This window comes from Hypanus sabinus, chromosome 14, assembly GCF_030144855.1.
Source record: "Hypanus sabinus isolate sHypSab1 chromosome 14, sHypSab1.hap1, whole genome shotgun sequence".
Taxonomy (NCBI): domain Eukaryota; kingdom Metazoa; phylum Chordata; class Chondrichthyes; order Myliobatiformes; family Dasyatidae; genus Hypanus; species Hypanus sabinus.
In genome coordinates this window covers 59,654,840-59,672,517 of record NC_082719.1, presented here as the reverse complement: position 1 = coordinate 59,672,517, position 17,678 = coordinate 59,654,840, and positions in this window count along the sequence as shown.

Sequence of the window (17,678 nt, the reverse complement as noted above, 5' to 3'; positions counted from 1 at the left end):
AGTTTCCGCGTTGCCTGAACAAGTTCTAAGGTAGTATGGGAACAGCTCACTCTCAATGTTGAACAAGTCAAAGAACTCTGGACTGACTAGTGAGCGATTGCTCTGATCGTCCAGAATTACACAGGCTTTGATGGCCTTGTCTTTGGGTACACCTTAGTGAGGCAGATCTTTGAACAAGAATGGCTTGACTGAGCTTGACCGCAAACTTCTGTGCAGTTCGAGCTGACAACAGTTGTCCTGGAGTGAGCCTCTCCCTCCCCGCTGTCCTGTTGTGGGGGTGAAGGAGTGTTGTCGGTTTGCGGTAACGGGCTGGGATGCATTGCCCCATCGTGATTAGTGCTATTACATTCCAGGCACTTCACAGCGATCGTACACTCTCTAGCAAGGTGAGGGGTAGAGGAACAGCATTTAAAACATATTTTTTCTCCTTGAGAAGGGCCATCCTCTCTTCAAGGGGTTTTTCCCTAAACGTTCTGCATTTTTTGAGGAGATGGGCTTTGTTATGCAATGGACAATTCTTGCCAGGGTCATTGTTAGTTGTAAAGGCTTCAGTCTTAAGCACTGAGACAGGTTTATTAATGTTGAAATTATTCGAAGTGGATTTATCTGGCTTGGTGTAAATTGTACTGCTTCCTGGACCCATGAGGCTAAGATCGTTTCGCTTCTTCGCCTCCTTGCACACAAACCTAGTGAAATACTCAAAAGGAGGAAATTGACCATTGTTCTCTTCCTTGTACTCTGCGCCAATGGATACCCACCCTTCCTGCAGCCCAAATGGAAGTTTGTCCGCGATTTGTCTAATCCCGTATGGAGTATCTAGGTATAATAGACCAGTTAAGTAGCCATCTTCTTTGGTGCCTTGAATCTCCATGAGTATATCTCCGAGCTCCCTTGACTCTCTTGGCTGACACCTTAGGAAATTTTTTCAGACATCGGTATAGTGCCGCTTCAATAATTTCGGGGGCCGCATAGCCCTCCCGAAGTCTCTCCCATGCTTTGCTTAAGGCTAGCTTGGGATTGTTGACGTACACTGAACGTATGTGTCTCACTTGATCGCATGATTCTTTTCCCAGCCATTTCGTCATAAGATCCAACTCTTGGGTTGCTCTGAGCTGGACTCCGTCGATAGCGTTGGTGAATGTGGAGTACCATACACGGTAATTTTCAGGTTTATCGTCAAACTGGTATAGTCCTGAAGTGACGAGATCTCATCGTGCTAAATACTGTGCCATGGGTTCAACTGCAAGTGGCATGCGGCCTGGGGGAATATGTCAGCGGGTATATGACTGAGGGTGTACCTCTGTTATGAAATTTGCTGTTCTGAATTCAGCCTTTGCCTCTCTCCTCACCAAACCTGGTAAGTTTGGTGTCGAGAAGTATTTGTCATCAGCCCTTTCATTCTTGAATTCATCGCGGAGTTGCAAGGGTAAATTGTCTTCCTCGGATGGATGTGATGCAATTGGGCCTCTCTGATACTCCTCATTAAATGGGACGTTAGCATATAAGTATGGAGAGGAAGAACAAATCTTCAAGTCCTTTTGAGATTGGACATAGTCGCTGGTGCATTCCAATCTGATCTTTTCTGAAGTAGATTTTACGTCAACCAGATCATGCATTTCTTCAGCATTTTCTATTATCTCTGGCAGCTTCTGCTTCTCGGTGTAGCTCTAACTCTGACGCTATCCTTATCCTTTCCAACTGGTTTTCGGCTTCTCTGGCAGCAGCTTCCTTCTGGTTTTTGGCTTCTCTGGCAGCCGCTTCCATTTTCAATTTTGCTTCTTGTTCAGCGTAGAACGCTCGCACCTTGGCGGCTTCTGCCTTAGCTCTTGCATGGGCAGCCTTACTTGATGATGCCCTACTGCCCCTGTTGCTGGATGGCAACGACTTGATGCTGGATCGAGTTGTCATTGCAGTACTTGGAACACCTGATAATGCTGCCTTTTCGCTGTAGTTTTCTCGCTCAGGTGCAAGAGAACTCTGAACTAAACACCGAGGTAAACCGTGGTCAATGAAAACAGGATCGCAGTAAGATTAACCATTTACTGTTCACTCTTCCACATTAACGTATGGTGAAAACTGTTGATAAAATAATACAAAATGTATACAGTATTTGTTTCCTTCTTGATATCACATTTACATTGTAAATACTTGCAAAAGTAAAACTACAACAACTACATTACATTAAAGTGCAGTATACAGTCAGAATCTACCTACGCCATTGACTGCTTTAAATACACTTCAACACAAGCTATCCACAACTCTTTAACTAACGAAAACATAAACCTTATCAACCATCATTACTTTTAACAGAATCAGCGTTAACATTTGTAATTCAACACATCGATTATCTCATGAACTTACGGTGTTGCTTCACTGATGTTTCTAGTGTGTAGAAAGAAAACTTTTCTCGCGCTGATCCTGCACTCACAAGCCCCCTCCTTCCCGTTTCTCCAAACCGGTATTTTCCCACAAGACGCAGCGAAACCGGGTATGATGTCATCGCATGCCGCGATATATCACAGACAACGAATTTACTTTAAACAATCTTAGCTTTATCTAGAAAATGCTAACAAACGAATTACTAAAGCGAAAATATTATAAACTAAACAAATGCCATAAAGGCAATACAGTCAGAATCAGATTTATTATCACTGACTTAGATTATATGAAATTTAACTTGTTGTTTTGCAGCAGCAACATACAGTGCAAAGACATCAAATACTCTAAATTACAAATTAAATAAATAGTGCAAGAAAGTAATAACGAGGTTGTGTCATGGGTTCACAGACTGTTCAGAAATCTGATGATGGAGAAAAAGAAGTTGCTCCTAAATCTTTGAGTGTGGGTGTTCAAGTTCCTGTACCTCTTCCTTGATGGCAGTAACAACAGACAGCATGTATTGGACGGTGAGGACCCTAGGTGGAGGATGCGTGTTATTGTGGCATGAGTCAGGTGTTGTCAGAAATGAGTAAAGTAACATATTTCCTTCTCTGAGGAAAGTGCTGGTCCAGATGAGTACTTAATCACAATCTGCTGGTTTTATGGTTGCCATTATTGAAACTGCATTTTTGTTCCAGGTGCATTTAATTATTGAATTTAAATTGTCCATTTGTCACGGTGCAATTTAATATAATATTTCTGATTCAATACTCAAGGCATTTTAGTGCTAAAGCAGTAATTTAAATACTTTGTTATCATATCCTCAAAAAGCATGAGACAGAAAAGAAATCCTGAGTAGCATTCAAAAAGAAAATTCGATGGGCCAAGATTTCCAAATTACAGCAAGACACCCACATTCACCATTGACCGTACCAACAGTACAACTTACTATGTTGCAGAACTGCTATTGCTAACTGCCTGCTATATTATCCTAACGCTTAGGGAAAGAGGTTTGCAGAATGCGAGAATTTTGTGATTTTTAATGGCATCACCTGAGAGGATGAAGGTTCCCTATGAAGGAGAAGATATGCCCAGCTAAAAAAAAAAGTAGGTTAAGCACAGTTCGTTTATTTTCAATGATACTCATTTAAATCTAAACAACATTCTTAAAAAACATTTAAAACTCACAGATTATTTCTAGCTTATAAAACATTTCCAAATTACAAACCATTTCTAACACATGGAGTTCCAAAACAGAGGTACAATTTCTATAAGCTAAAAACATACCAATGAACCAGTTGTTGAAAGCAGGGTAAAATGAATTCTATTCCACCCCCTGCTTTTGTTGAGCTTCCTGATGTTCCTTTCCCCATTCCTAAAGAGCCTGAACTGTTCTCTAAATGCATGCTGTTTCTCTACCACTTGAGTGATTTCACACACTTGTGATATTTCTTCAGATACTCTTTTTACACAAATAGTCCAAAAGCTTCTTGGAGACACATTTCCCGGGTGCCAATAATTAATACTGTGAAGCTGAATCCATGAGTACAAACAGATCATTTACTTGATATGCTAAGTGATATTTTCTATATAGTCTGCAAGCTTCCTTGAACTAAACAGCTTAACCAGAATTGTCTGTTTTAAAACAAAACAAATGGAATAAACTGTTGTTTTATACTGCACCTCTTTAGAAGTCAGTCCAGGTACTGTGACCCAACATCTTGCATTCTATTGACAGTACATCTGTTTGCAAAGCTGTCCTATTACTTTTAACTACAAACCAATAGCATTAAGAACTGAAGACTGGTTCCTGTTTATAACCAGAAGCTAAACAAAGAATATTGGTTGGACGTTTAACTTATTTGAAAACTATACTTTGATCTTTAGAAGTGTCAGCTGCTATGTTTAGAAAGCTGAGCTTGGCAATAAACAAGGCCACGTTGCCCAAGACAGTAGATATCCATCACAATACCAACTCTCTATTGCCTCCAGTGATAGATATATCTTCTCATGCCAGGAGAGAGTTGGGGGTGGGATTGGAATTTTACTTTAGGGGCCCAGTGTTTCAATATATGTTGATAATGTATTCAACTTTCATTAGCTACAACAAGACAAAAAAAACTTGGGTTTAAGCAGCAACTTCTACCGCTTTGTTTTTGGTTGTAGTTCCTATGAGATTTTTGCATGTCCATCTCCTTTAGTATATCATTGATAGTCATGTCTTTAGGTAACTCATCCCATGTTCTGGAATGGTTGGTCATAGGCCATGTAAAATTATTTGGAACTTAATGATCCTTACAAATTTCTGTAGGAACATATTTTTGTTATAAACACAGCAAAGCAGCTTTTCATCTGGAATCCAGATTGGTAAATTGGCAAATGTTTTATTCTCATCTTCTGAAGAAAGTAATTTCACAGCAACAGCTGCTTCAACTAAATTCCTGCTCTGATACTTCATCCCCACCTCCACCCCTAGGATGAACAGGAATAGAGTTCCCTTGTCCTTGGCCTTTGACCACACCTGTCTCCAAATTCAGCATGTCACCTTCCCACCAGATTTGACATATTCCCACCATCAGTCATAGGTTCCCCTCAATATCCCCCAATTTTTCTGCTTTCAGCAGGGACCACTCCTTTTGATGGGAAGGGATGGGTAGACCACTACTTAGTCAGCTCATTCTTCTCCATACACCTGTCACTCCTCCCTGTTCCACACATTTTCCCTTGCACCCACAGCAGGTGTAACATTTGTCCACCACCCCCAACTCACCACCATCCAAGAATATAATGTGGAACACCATAGTAGCTCAGGGCATTGGAGTTTGGAGTTTAATTCTGGCACCATCTGAAAGTGTTTGACATTCTCCCCATGATTGCATGGTTTTCCTCTGTATGCACCAGTTTCCTCCCACAGTCTAAAGATTGAATCGTTAGTATGTTCACTGGTCATTGTAAATTATCCTGTGATTGGACTAATGTTAAATAGATGGGTTTCTGAGTGGCACAGCTTTTTCTAGCCAGCAATAGCCTCTGCTACATTGGTGGACTAAAGGATAAACTAGGCAGACACTCTGTGGAGCACCACCGCCCTATTTGTAATGGCCATCTCAAGTTTCCAATTGCAAGTCATTTTAACTTTCCATGCCACTCCCACAGTGACCTGTCTATCCTTGGCCTTCTCTATTACTATGCACAGACCAAATACAAATTGAAAGAACAACTTGGATATCTTACAACTGAATGATATGAACATTAAATTTTTCAATCTGCGTTAACTCATAGCTCTGGTGCTCTTTTTACATAGAAACTCTCTTATCCACCTGAATTTCTTCTTTGTTTGTTCATTGCTCCACCCCCCCCCCACTCTGTTCCATTTGCCCATTATCACCGCCCTGTCTGGCTCCGTCTAGCACCGACCACCCCCTGCATAATCACCACTGTCACCCTCCCCACCCTCTAGATTTCATCTATCAGAGTTTAATTCTGGCGCCATCTGAAGGAGTTTGCACATTCTCCCTGTGAATGCATAGGTTTCCTCCCTGTGCTCTGGTTTCCTCCCACAGTCTAAAGACTTAACGGTCAGGATGTTAATTGGTCATTGTAAATGAATCATTGCAGATTATTACTTAAATGGCAAAAAACTGCAGCAAGCTGCTGTGCAGAAGGACTTGGGAGTGCTTGAGCATGAATCAGGAAAGGTTGGTTTGCAGGTGGAGCAGGCCATCAAGAAGGCAAATGGAAAGTTGACTTTTTAAGAGCAGGGAGGTTATGCCACAACTGTACAGAGTACTGGTGAGGCTGTACCTGGAGTACTGCGTGCAGTTCTGGTCTCCTTACTTGAAGAAAAATATACTGGCTTTGGAGGTGGTGCAGAGGATGTTCACCAGGTTGATTCCAGTGATGAAGGGGTTAGACTATGAGGAGAGATTGAGTCACCTGGGACTGTACTCACTGAAATTCAGAAGAATGAGAGGAGATCTTATAGAAACATATAAAATTATGAAAGGGATAGATGAAGTCATGTTGTTTCCACTGATAGGTGAGACTAGAACTAGGGGACTGATGCACCATCAATAACTCTAGGAGACTGGAAGTGAACAATAGGCTTTTATTAACAGCGAAAAGGGGAGCACGACCATGTTGAAGATTGAGGGAGGAGCAGTGCCCCAATCGCCTTTATACAGGGGTCTGTGGGAGGAGCCACAGGAGCAGTCAGCAGAGGGGCGTGTCCAGACAAGTATACATAGTTTACCACAGGGACATTGCCTCAAGATTCAGGGGAGTAGATTTAGGACAGAGATAAGGGGAAACTGCTTTTCCCAGAGAGTGGTGAATCTGTGGAATTCTATGCCCAATAAAGAGGCTACCTCAGGAAATATATTTAAGACAAAGTTGTATAAATTTTTGCATAGCAGGGGAATTAAGGGATTGGGGAAAAGGCAGGTAGCAGGACATGAGTCTATGGCCAGATCAGCCATGATATTATTGAATGGCAGAGCACGCTGAAGGGGCTAGGTGGCCTACTCCTGCTCCTATTTCTTACGTTCTTATCCATTATCTGCTCCCTATCACCTATCAGGCTTTGCCTAACCTCCCCCCCCCGCCCCTCCCCGTCATGCTATAAACTGCTCTCCATCATTCCTGATGCTGGGTCTCAAACCAACATTTTATTTTTTGCTTTTTGTCTCCATAGATGCTGTATGAATGTGAAAATCCTTTCAATGTTCTGTTTGTTCCTCACTTCTTCCCATTAGGATTTCATTCCATTTTTCCTAATACTCTATCGCCATTATATCTATTCTGATGAGATCTTCCACAGAGGTATTTCTGAAAGTCTTCCTGTTTCTTTATTGGTTACCTCCCCTTTATCATAATCGACAGGGCTCACTACCACATCTCCTCTATTCCTCACAATCTAACCCATTATGATCTTGCACTTTATCATCTACCACCACTGCACTTCTTTGCTAGCTTTTATATTTTGTTCTTCTTTGTTTTACCTTATTCTAGCTCAATGCACTGTGTAATGATCTGTATAAACAGTTTTCCAAGACAAGCTTTTCAGTGTATCTTAGTACAGGTGACAATATTACCAATCTCCTCCCCGACAGATGAAAGATTGAATTCCATGGCTCTTCACCTTCCAGCTCATCAGTCTCTGTGTTCAGCAGATCACCCTTTGCAATTCCCATCATCCTTAATGAATTTTCAGCACTAGATACAGTACTTCCTGCCCTCCCCCCCCCGCATCATTTCAAAGGAACTGCTCTCTCCACAACTTCCTGGTTTGTTTATCCATCTCCACCTTGCAACCACAAAAGATATAACTCATGTTTTTTCACCCTTTCCTTTGCCACTATCCTTGCACCCAAACAGTTCTTCCAGATGAAGCAGTAATTCACCAGCACCTCTGCCTATTAGCATATTCCATTCAGTGTTTATCTTGTGGTCTCCTTTACACAGAAGAACCTGAAGTTGGATTTCTATCTGCTCGATTCAGTCTGCAGGGATGATCCTGAAATTCTTTGTTCCCTATCTCTTTAATTCCTCATCCCTGTTCCACTCTAAACTTCTAGTTGGTTGCCCCTGCACTCTATCAACACAGATCAAGGTAAATTTGAGAAACGGAAGTTCATTTTCCTTCTTGGCCACAAAATTGATTCAATAATTTCACATGACATGCCTTTCCTTCTTCTATTACAACTGATTTGTTACACTGTAAGGTTATCCATCTATAATATTAGCACCAGTTTTTCTTACTGATCTGTAGTTATTTTGAGCATCCTCTTTTTGCTTTCATATTTCAGGTCTGACCTGCATTTCACAGCTTTATCATGCCAATTTGTTTGTTTTCTCCCTGTACTTGCACAGAGTGTTTGTGCATGTGTCATGACTTCATAACCAATTGGAGTGTCTTATTAAATGGGGTGAATTCATATACAATCAATCATTTTGTGCTTTATATTTATAATTAATTTAGTTCACTTTGTAGAGATCTGTTTTCACTTTGACAAGAAAACAGTCTTTTCCTGTTGTTCAGTGTCAAAAAAGCCAAATTAAATCCACTGTGATTCAATGTTGTAAAACAATAAAATATGAAAACTTCCAATGGGGGGGGGGTGGAGTGAATACTTTTTATAGGCACTGTATATTGAAGACACTGTTAGATTTTTTTGTATAGTAGTAGAATCAAGGGTAATAGGGGATAAAGCAAGTAGGTTGGATGTCTTGGCTGAGTCAGCTATGGTGTTACTGAATGGCAATGCAGGCTTAACTGGCCAGATGGCTATTCCTGCTCCTATTTCTTATGTGCTTCTGTTTTCTCTCTCTTGCTAACTGGCTTCTATTATCTATTAGCCAAACATCTCCATAAACATTGGGATCACCTTGGCAAGTGTGCCCTCTACCTGTCATAGATATTCACATTGTCCTATTCATTCCCTCGCCATCTTAAAACTGACATATTTTCTCTGTTTCCTCTTTATGATGAAAGAGTCATTAATTTGAAACCTTAACTCTGTTTCTCTTTACAAAGGATAGGATCTGACCAGTTGATTGTTTCTTAGTTTCTGTTCTTAATTCAGTTTTCCTGTCTCTGCAGTTCTTTGATTACATTTAAATCTCCTGGATATCATCTCCAACTGGAAATTACAACCAAATAAACAGGAAATGAGAAGGATTAAACAGTTAGTTGACGTTGCCAATTTATTAGTCCAAGAACATTCACTGTGAAGTACAGAATAAACAATGTCTGGAAATGGCTCTGGTGCTGCAAATAATTGTGGTCAGAGATAAGTGGAGTTTGGATTTCCATCCCAAAGCACCAAATCTCTGCCTGCTATTAGCTTGTAAACAAGAGACGAGCACACCATTTCTTCATTTACATGGGTTCTAGATATTCAGTCTATCAGGGCAAATATCTCAATTTATACTGGCTTATTTCTTGAAAGCAATTATTTGCAGATTGAGCAAATTCCTAGAGTTGTTCCACTTCCACAAAAGTGAAACTGGGACTCCTTTCTAGTAGTGAAAGTACTTTTTTAATTTAATGGTGTGTCAGAGATCTGCATAATATTCCGATACACTTTACTTTCTGATCCCATTGGATTCTCAACACAGCTATTTCACTCACAATATTTTATTTGATTGAATTCACTTATTGTGCTCTTCCTAATCTTATCAGAACAGCAACTTTCACTTTGAGATTGGAAAATAAAATGTGGGTGAGCAACATTGCTTCCAGTTGGCAAAACTAAAAGAAATAACGGCCCTTCGCCAATGGTTCATTAAGTTTATTCATTTTTGCTAAGTTGAACTTCACAGAATATACTCATTTCTCCAGATTTCAGCATCTGGACTCTCTTGTGACTTCACAAATTACCAAGTTGTCTGATTTGCTTTTGACTCCATGCTGCCTGAGTTCACTCCAACTCCCTGCAGACATTGTGAAATTGGTGCTACCTGGCTGAAGTAAAAAAAAGGGCTGAATCTGAATCAGAATCAAATTCATTATCACTCACTCAGATGACATGAATTTTTTTTTGTTTTGCTGTGGCACTATAGTGGGAGGGGGGCACAGTTCAGTAATGTAGTGATTAGCACAACATTTTACCATACCAACGACATGTGTTCATTTCCCACCACTGCCTGTAAGGAGTTTGTACATCCTCCCAATGACCAGGCGCTCCAGTTTCCTTCCACAGTCCAAAGACACACCAGTTGGCAGATTAATTCATCATTGTAAATTGTCCAGTGCTTTGGCTAGGATTAAACAGGAACTGTTGGGTGGCTCGGCTCAAAGGGCAAGAAGAGCCTATTTCATGCTGTATCCCAATAAAATAAAAATAAATGAAATTACTATAAGTTACAAACACAAATAAATAATGAATTAATGAGACAGTCTTCATGGGTTCATGGACCTTTGAGAAACCCGATGATAGAGAGAAAGAAGTTGTTTCTGAATCAATGAGTGTGGGCTTTCTGGCTCTCGTAACTCCTCCACGATGTTAGTAACCAAAACAGAGGGCGTCCTGGATCCTAGCAATGGGTGTCTCCTTCTTGAGATCTCATGAAGAAGTCCTTGATGGTGGGGATGGTTGTGCCGTTGATGGAGCAGCACCTTATGATCCTGTGCATTGGAGCCTCCTTACCAGGCTGTGATGAAACCAGTCAGAATGCATCTATAGAAAGTTGTAAGAGTCTTTGGTGATGTACCAAATCTCAAAATGTTAATGAAGTAGAGCTGCTGGTGTGCCTTCTTCATGATTTCATCATTGTGTTCGGCTCAAGATAGATTCTCCAAAATGTTGACATCCAGAAACCTGAAGATGTTCACCCTTTCCACTGTTAATCCCTCAATGAGGACTGTTGTGTGTACTCCCAACTTCTCCTTTCTGAAGTCCACAATCGATTCCTTGGTCTTGCTGACATGATGCACTAGGTTGTTGTTGCACCACTACTCAGCCAACTGATTGATCTTACTCCTATACACCTCCTAGTTGCCATCTGAGATTCCACCAACAACAGTGGTGTCATCTGCAGATTTATACCTTGCACTTGAGCTGTGATGAGCCACATAGCCATGAGTGTAGAAAGAGTACAGCAGTGGGCTAAGCATGCATCCTTGAGCAGTGCCTGTACTGATCCATTCTGACTGTGGTCTCTCGAATAGGAGGTCAAGGATCCAACAGCACAGGAAGCTATAGTGGATCAGATTTTGGAGCTTGATGATTAGTACTAAGGGAATGAGGGAATGCTTTGCGATTAGGTGTTTCAAAGGAGAGTCGAGAGCTAGTGACATTGTGCAAGAAGGCCAGTTCCAGGTCCTTGTTCAGACAGTTGTTACTTCTGTCCATAACCAACCTCTCAAAGCATTACGTTATGACAGATGTGAATGTTACCCACCAAGAATCACTAAGGCAGCACTCTGTCTCTTGGGGACTGGTATGACTGCTGCCCCCTTGAAGCAGGTGGGAATCTCAGACCACCCCAGTGAGAGGTTGAAAATGTCATTTAACACTCCAGGCCGCAGATTGGCACAGGTTTTCAGTACCTGGCTAGATGAATTATAGAAGTGTGCCACCTTGTGAGGGTTCAACTTCTTGAAAGATATAATGACATTGGCCCCTGAAACGGACACCAGAGGGTCCCAGAAGCTCAGGGGATTCGCAAAGCTATAGCGTTTTTCTCTCATTTAAATCATGCATAAGTAAGCATCAGAATTTCTAGTGTCAGCAGAAGAGGTAAATTGGGAAAGGAAACAAACTTTTATTCTGAAATAAAAATGGAATTTTGACTCAGTATAATTGTTCTGAAATTTTAGACATTTTAGGGTTAATAGTTCTATAATTGCTGATAAGTAATTTAAATGAACAATGAAATGTTTGTGCATGTAAGTTTGCAAATGTTTTTTCTTTCTTCCAATTAACAAGCAAGGTAATAAAGAACAAAGTGTTAACACAATGACCATGTTTGACATGATAAAGAAAAACAATAACAAGCTAATTCACTACAGCTGGAGAGGCTTTCACCATGTTCAGTTATTAAATGTTTTTTTCTGGTTACAGAGTCATTGTCTCATTTGACTCATAGTCATAGAACTATGCAGCATAGAAAGCAGCCCAACTCATCTATGCAGATCAAGTTGCCTTCCTGAGCTGGTCCCACTTGCCCATATCTCCCCTTTCCAGTTCATGTACCATTCCAAGTGTCTTTTTAATTATCAGAACTGTACCCATTGATATAACTTCCTCTGGCAATTTGTTCCATATACACATCACCCTCTGTGTGAAAATCCTATCCCTCAGATCTCTTTCAAACCTTTCCCTTCTCACTTTAAATCTATGCCCTTTGGTTTAGTATTTCCCTTCCCTGGGGAAAAGACTGTGGCTATTCACCTTATCGATGCTCCCAGCAATTTTGTAAACCTCTATAAGGTCACCCCACAGCCTCCTACACATTTCAGAAAAAATCCCAGTCCGAAATGTCGACTGTTTATTTCTCTCTGACCCACTGAGTTGCTCCAGCATTTTGTGTGACTTGCTTAAATCCTAGCATATTCAGCCTCTCCTTATTTCAATGTCCCCTCCCCTCCATTCCTAGTACTACCCTCATAAATCTTTTCCTTTTCAGCCATTCTGACTCAGTGACTTCCTTCCTAAAGCAAAATGACCAGAATTGTACACAGTACTCCAAATGTTGCCTTACTGAGTGTTGTGGATATGGAATCTGGTTTTACAGAAAATAATTTCAGGAGAAATAATATTGTGGAAATATGGACAGCGTAAGGAAATTCACTGGAATGAATAAAGAAAGTTTTTTTGAAATCTCCCTGATAAAAAATTTTCAGACTTCTTATTTTATACCAAAGTATGTTCCCTCTCATTGTCGATCAGGGAAAATAAAATGATAGCATGATATATCTGACAAATGGATCACTGACTATCAGTTCTTGAGCTGGATGTAAATTCCCAGTTCTTGATGCCAAGCCTGGAACCTGAATACATCTCAAAATCTGATTATTAACCAGGACTCAAGATGCAACCTTCATGTTTTAAGCTGCGTCTAAGCAAGGTGATAGAGAGACAACACAAAAAGAAGCCTCAATCATAATAAATCATTGCAACGGAATGGAATTGGAATCATTGTATCCTACTCAACCTTTTGATTTCAAGAATCATTTCATTTAGAACTCATTTCTAACAATAATTGATTTCTCCACAAGAAAATACTCCTTTTGATTTTTATTTTTTTAATTTCCTGGATAAATATTTTATTTCAAAAAGTTTTCAGCAGTATCTATGTCATAGTTTTAGCACTCACATTCTGTAAAAATTTAAGATTTGTGCAGTTTCAATGACTGCTTTTCTTTTATATCTTGTGTCAAATATTTTAATTTCCTTCTCAATATGAGACCATAATCCTGAAATTACAATCCCAGTTTACATTAGATTTAACAGGTTAGTCTTTTTTTTGTCATTTATTCGATTGAACTTTAAAATGTATCTAACTGAGAACATGCCAACTAAGAAAAGCATACTCCTGTTTAATGTTGAATTAAGGCAGAAGCAAGAGCTCAGTGTAAAGAGTTAAGCGCCAATGGAGAAGGATGTTGTACAGGAAAATATTCAGTGATTTGATCCCAATAGAGTGCCTGAAAGGGGATTATGGCAATGCATCCCCTTCACTCACCCATCAGCAATCTTTTCAGTCAGGACTTGTACCAAACTTCAAATGGCCCACCACACTCCCATCCTTCACCTCCTCAAGACATACATCCACATTTCATTACGAAGTAAAAATTGAGTAGCTAATGGATATTTTCTTTATTGGAAAAGTTCAAATTTGGCAGATGTATCGCTCAACTATATCAGAATGGATACATTAACACCTTTTGTATCAGAGTAGAATATAGCAGAAAATCAGCCGGATAACTCCAAATAGCAGGAAGGAATTTTAGTTTTTATTATCTGAAAGACTAAAGAAGAAACGGCAACAAGGTCCTTGGCCAGTACTCATGCTGCAGTGACATTACTTATCACACTTTTTCACACATCCCTGCTTGCACAACACGATCACAACACTAGCATTCAATTCCCAGTCGCTGCCTGTAAGAGTTTTGTAAGTTCTCCTTGCGGCCATGTGGGTTTCCACTGGGTGCTCTAGTTTCCACCCACATTCCAAAGATGTACGGTTAGGGTTAGAGAGTTCGGTGTTGGAAATGTGGTGACACTTGTGGGCTGCTCAATTCTTGCTGATTTGATCTGACACAAATGCCACATTTTACTGTATGTTTTGAAGTTTTGGTGTATGTGAAAAATAAAACTAATCTTTTCTCTTCTATTCATCCCTATCCCACAGTGTGTTCTGATTACACAATATAGATGGTATAAGCATATGCCTCTTACTTCGGTTATTCCCTTCACCATTACCCAATTATTATCTCTTTCTCCTTTCACGTAGATAAAAACACCAACTGGTCAAGCAGTACAAATGGACAATGACTTTTATTATCAAAATACATTTATGTCACCATATACAACACTGAAATTCATACTCAACAAATCTATAGAACAGTAACTATACCAAGATCAATGAAAGATGAACCAAAGTGCAAAATACAACAAACTGTGGAAATGTAAATATAAGTAAATAGCAATCAATAACAAGAACATTAAATAATGAGATATAGAGTCCTTGAAAGTGAGATCATTGGTTGTAGGAACATTTAATAATGGGGGAAGTGAGTGTAGTTAACACCTTCTTTTCAAGAGCCTGAATGTCAAGGAGTAGTAGCTGAACTTGAATCTAGTAGTGAGAGTCCCGAGGTTCTTTTTTTTTAATTAGTTTTTTTATACATTTTACAAATTAAAAAAACCCCAAATCAGAATGAGGAACATTAATACAGTGCAAAATTAAGCATACAATGACAATATGATACAAAGAAAGAGAATTTTTTAAAAAAGCACCTAAATTGAAGACAAGTAAACTTAGTATCCTCCCCCAGCCCCACAACACAAAAAAAAACTCCAGACCAACCACAACACAATACAGAGAATATGAATCAGGACAATCAAACTCCCAGACTGTGAATACACTTAGCAACAGAGGGTAATAATGCCTACTACCAGAAAAAAAAGGGAGCTGAAAGCAAGGGACCGAAGAGGAAAAAAAACCCTAGTCAAGAGGAAGGTTATGAAAGTACTCGATAAAAGGTCCCCAGACCTTATGGAACTTTAGATCCGAATTAAGAACTGAATAATGAATTTTTTCGAGGTCCAAACAAGCCATAATGTCGTTAAGCCATTGGGCATGAGTGGGCGGGGCAACATCTCTCCATCTGAGGAGGATCAAGCGTCTAGCCAGGAGAGAGGCAAAGGATAATATTCGGCATTTGGTCGGACCCAGACATAAATCTGTCTCGCCCCAAAAACCGAACAGAGCAATTAAGGGGTTTGGTTCTAAGTGCTGATTCAGAATACACGATAACGTAGTGAAGACATCTTTCCAAAATTTCTCCAAGCTAGGACAGAACCAGTACATATGGATGAGAGAGGCCACGCCCCTCTTGCATTTATCACAGAGCGGACTAACGCTAGGGTAGAATCGAGATCTAGATTTAGACATATGGGCTCTATGAACAATCTTAAACTGTAAAAGACAATGGCGAGCACAAAGAGAGGTTGAGTTAACCGATTTGAGAATCGGGTCCCAGCTCTCATCAGATAAGGAGATATTTAAATCCTGCTCCCATGCTATTTTAATTTTATCCACAGGGGCCCGTCGTATGGCTGCTAACTTATCTCGAATAATTGATATTAAACCTTTACCTAGTGGATTAATGGAAAGAAATAAGTCCATAGCATTTTTCGCAGGCATTTCAGGAAAGTTAGGAAGAGTCCCGAGGGATTCTTTTGCCTTCTACCTAATGGTAACAGCAAGAAGAGAGCATGACCTGGGTGATGGGGATCTCTGATGATGCATGTTGCTTTCCTGTGACAGCATTTCATGTAGATGTGCTCAATGGTTGGGAGGGCTTTACCCTTGAGGTACAGGGCTGAATCCACTACCTTTTGTATGATTTTCCATTCAAAGGCATTGGTGTTTCCATACCAGGCTGTGATGCAGCCAGTCATTATACTCTTCACTACACATCTATAGAAGTTTGTCTAAGTTTTAGGTGTCGTACAGAATCTCTGAAGTCTCTTAAGGAAGTAGAGGTGCTGCTGTGCTTTCTTCGTAATTGCACTTACCTGCTGGGCCCAGAACAGGTCCTTCGAAATAGTAACAAGCAGGAATTTAAGGTTGCTAACCCTCTCCACCTCTGATCCTCCGATGAGGACTGGCTCATGGACCTCTGGTTTCCCTCTCCTGAAGTCTATAACCATTTCCTTGGTCTTGCTGACATTGAGTGCAGAGTTATTGTTGACACCACTCAGCCAAATTTTCAATCTCCCACCTGTATGATGATTCATCACCACCTTTGATTTGGCTAACAACAAACAATCTGATACTTTCAACCATCAGTTTTGCAAACCATTGAGGCTGGTCCAATATCCTAGCAGGCAGGTTTCATAGAGCTGTTCAGAAGAGTATAAACTAATTTGGCAGGGGGTTGGGAACTGGAATGATAGGGCTGAGGAAGGGGGGAACAGAAATAAATCAATGACAGCGTGCAACAGAGATAACAGAAAAGACAGACAGTAGATGAGGCATAATCACAGCCAGTGGGATGAGTTACAGAGCAATAGGGCATGGTGCAGTTAAAACAGAAAGCAACAAATGCTGGACTGGAAGTGTTATATTTGAAAGCACACAGCATAAGAAATAAAATGGATGATCTTGAAATTCAGCTACAGATTGGCAAGTATGACGTTGTGGCCATCTCTGAAACTTGGCTGAAGTATGCTTGCCATTGGTAGTTGAATGTCCAAGGATATACAATGTATATCAGAAAGATAGGTTAGTAGGTAGAGGGGTGATGTGACCCTGTGTATAATAAATAATATTAAATCATTGGAAAGGGATGACATAGGATTGGAAGGTATAGAGTCTCTATGGGCTGAGTTAAGAAATGGCAAGGGTAAAAGGACCCCAATGGCAGTTGTATACAGGCCTCCAAGCAGCAGCTGGGATGTGGATTACAAATTAAAGCAGAAGATAGAAAAGGCATGTCAGAAGGGCAATGTCATGATAATCATTGGGGATTTTAACATGAAAGTGGACCTCAAGAGAAAGAATATGTAGAATGCCTATGGGATGACTTTTTAGAACAGCTTGTTGTTGAGCCCACTGAGGGATCAGCTGTGCTGGATTGGGTTTTGTGCAATGATCCGGAGGTGATAAGAGAGAGTTTAAGTTTAAGGAATCCTTGGGGAACAGTGATCACAATATGATGGAGTTCTCTTTGAAATTTGAGAAGGAGAAACTAAATTCCAATGTGTAGGTATTTCAGTGGAATAAAGGAAATTACAATGGCATGAGAGGGGAACTGGCTAAAGTTGATTTGAAAGGGACACCAGCAGGAAGGACAGCAGAGCAGCAATGGCTGGAGTTTCTGCAAAAAATGAGGGAAGTTCAAGACAGATATATTCCAATTAAGAAGAAATTTTTGAATGAAAGAAAGACACTACCGTGACTGACAAATGAAGTCAGAGCCAAAGTAAAAGCAAAAGAGAGGGCGTACAAGAAAGCCAAAGCTAGTGGCAAGATAGAGGATTGGGAAGATTTTAAAAACTTGCAGAAGGAAACTAAGAAGGTCATTAGGAAAGAAAAGATGAATTATGAAAGGAAACTGGTGA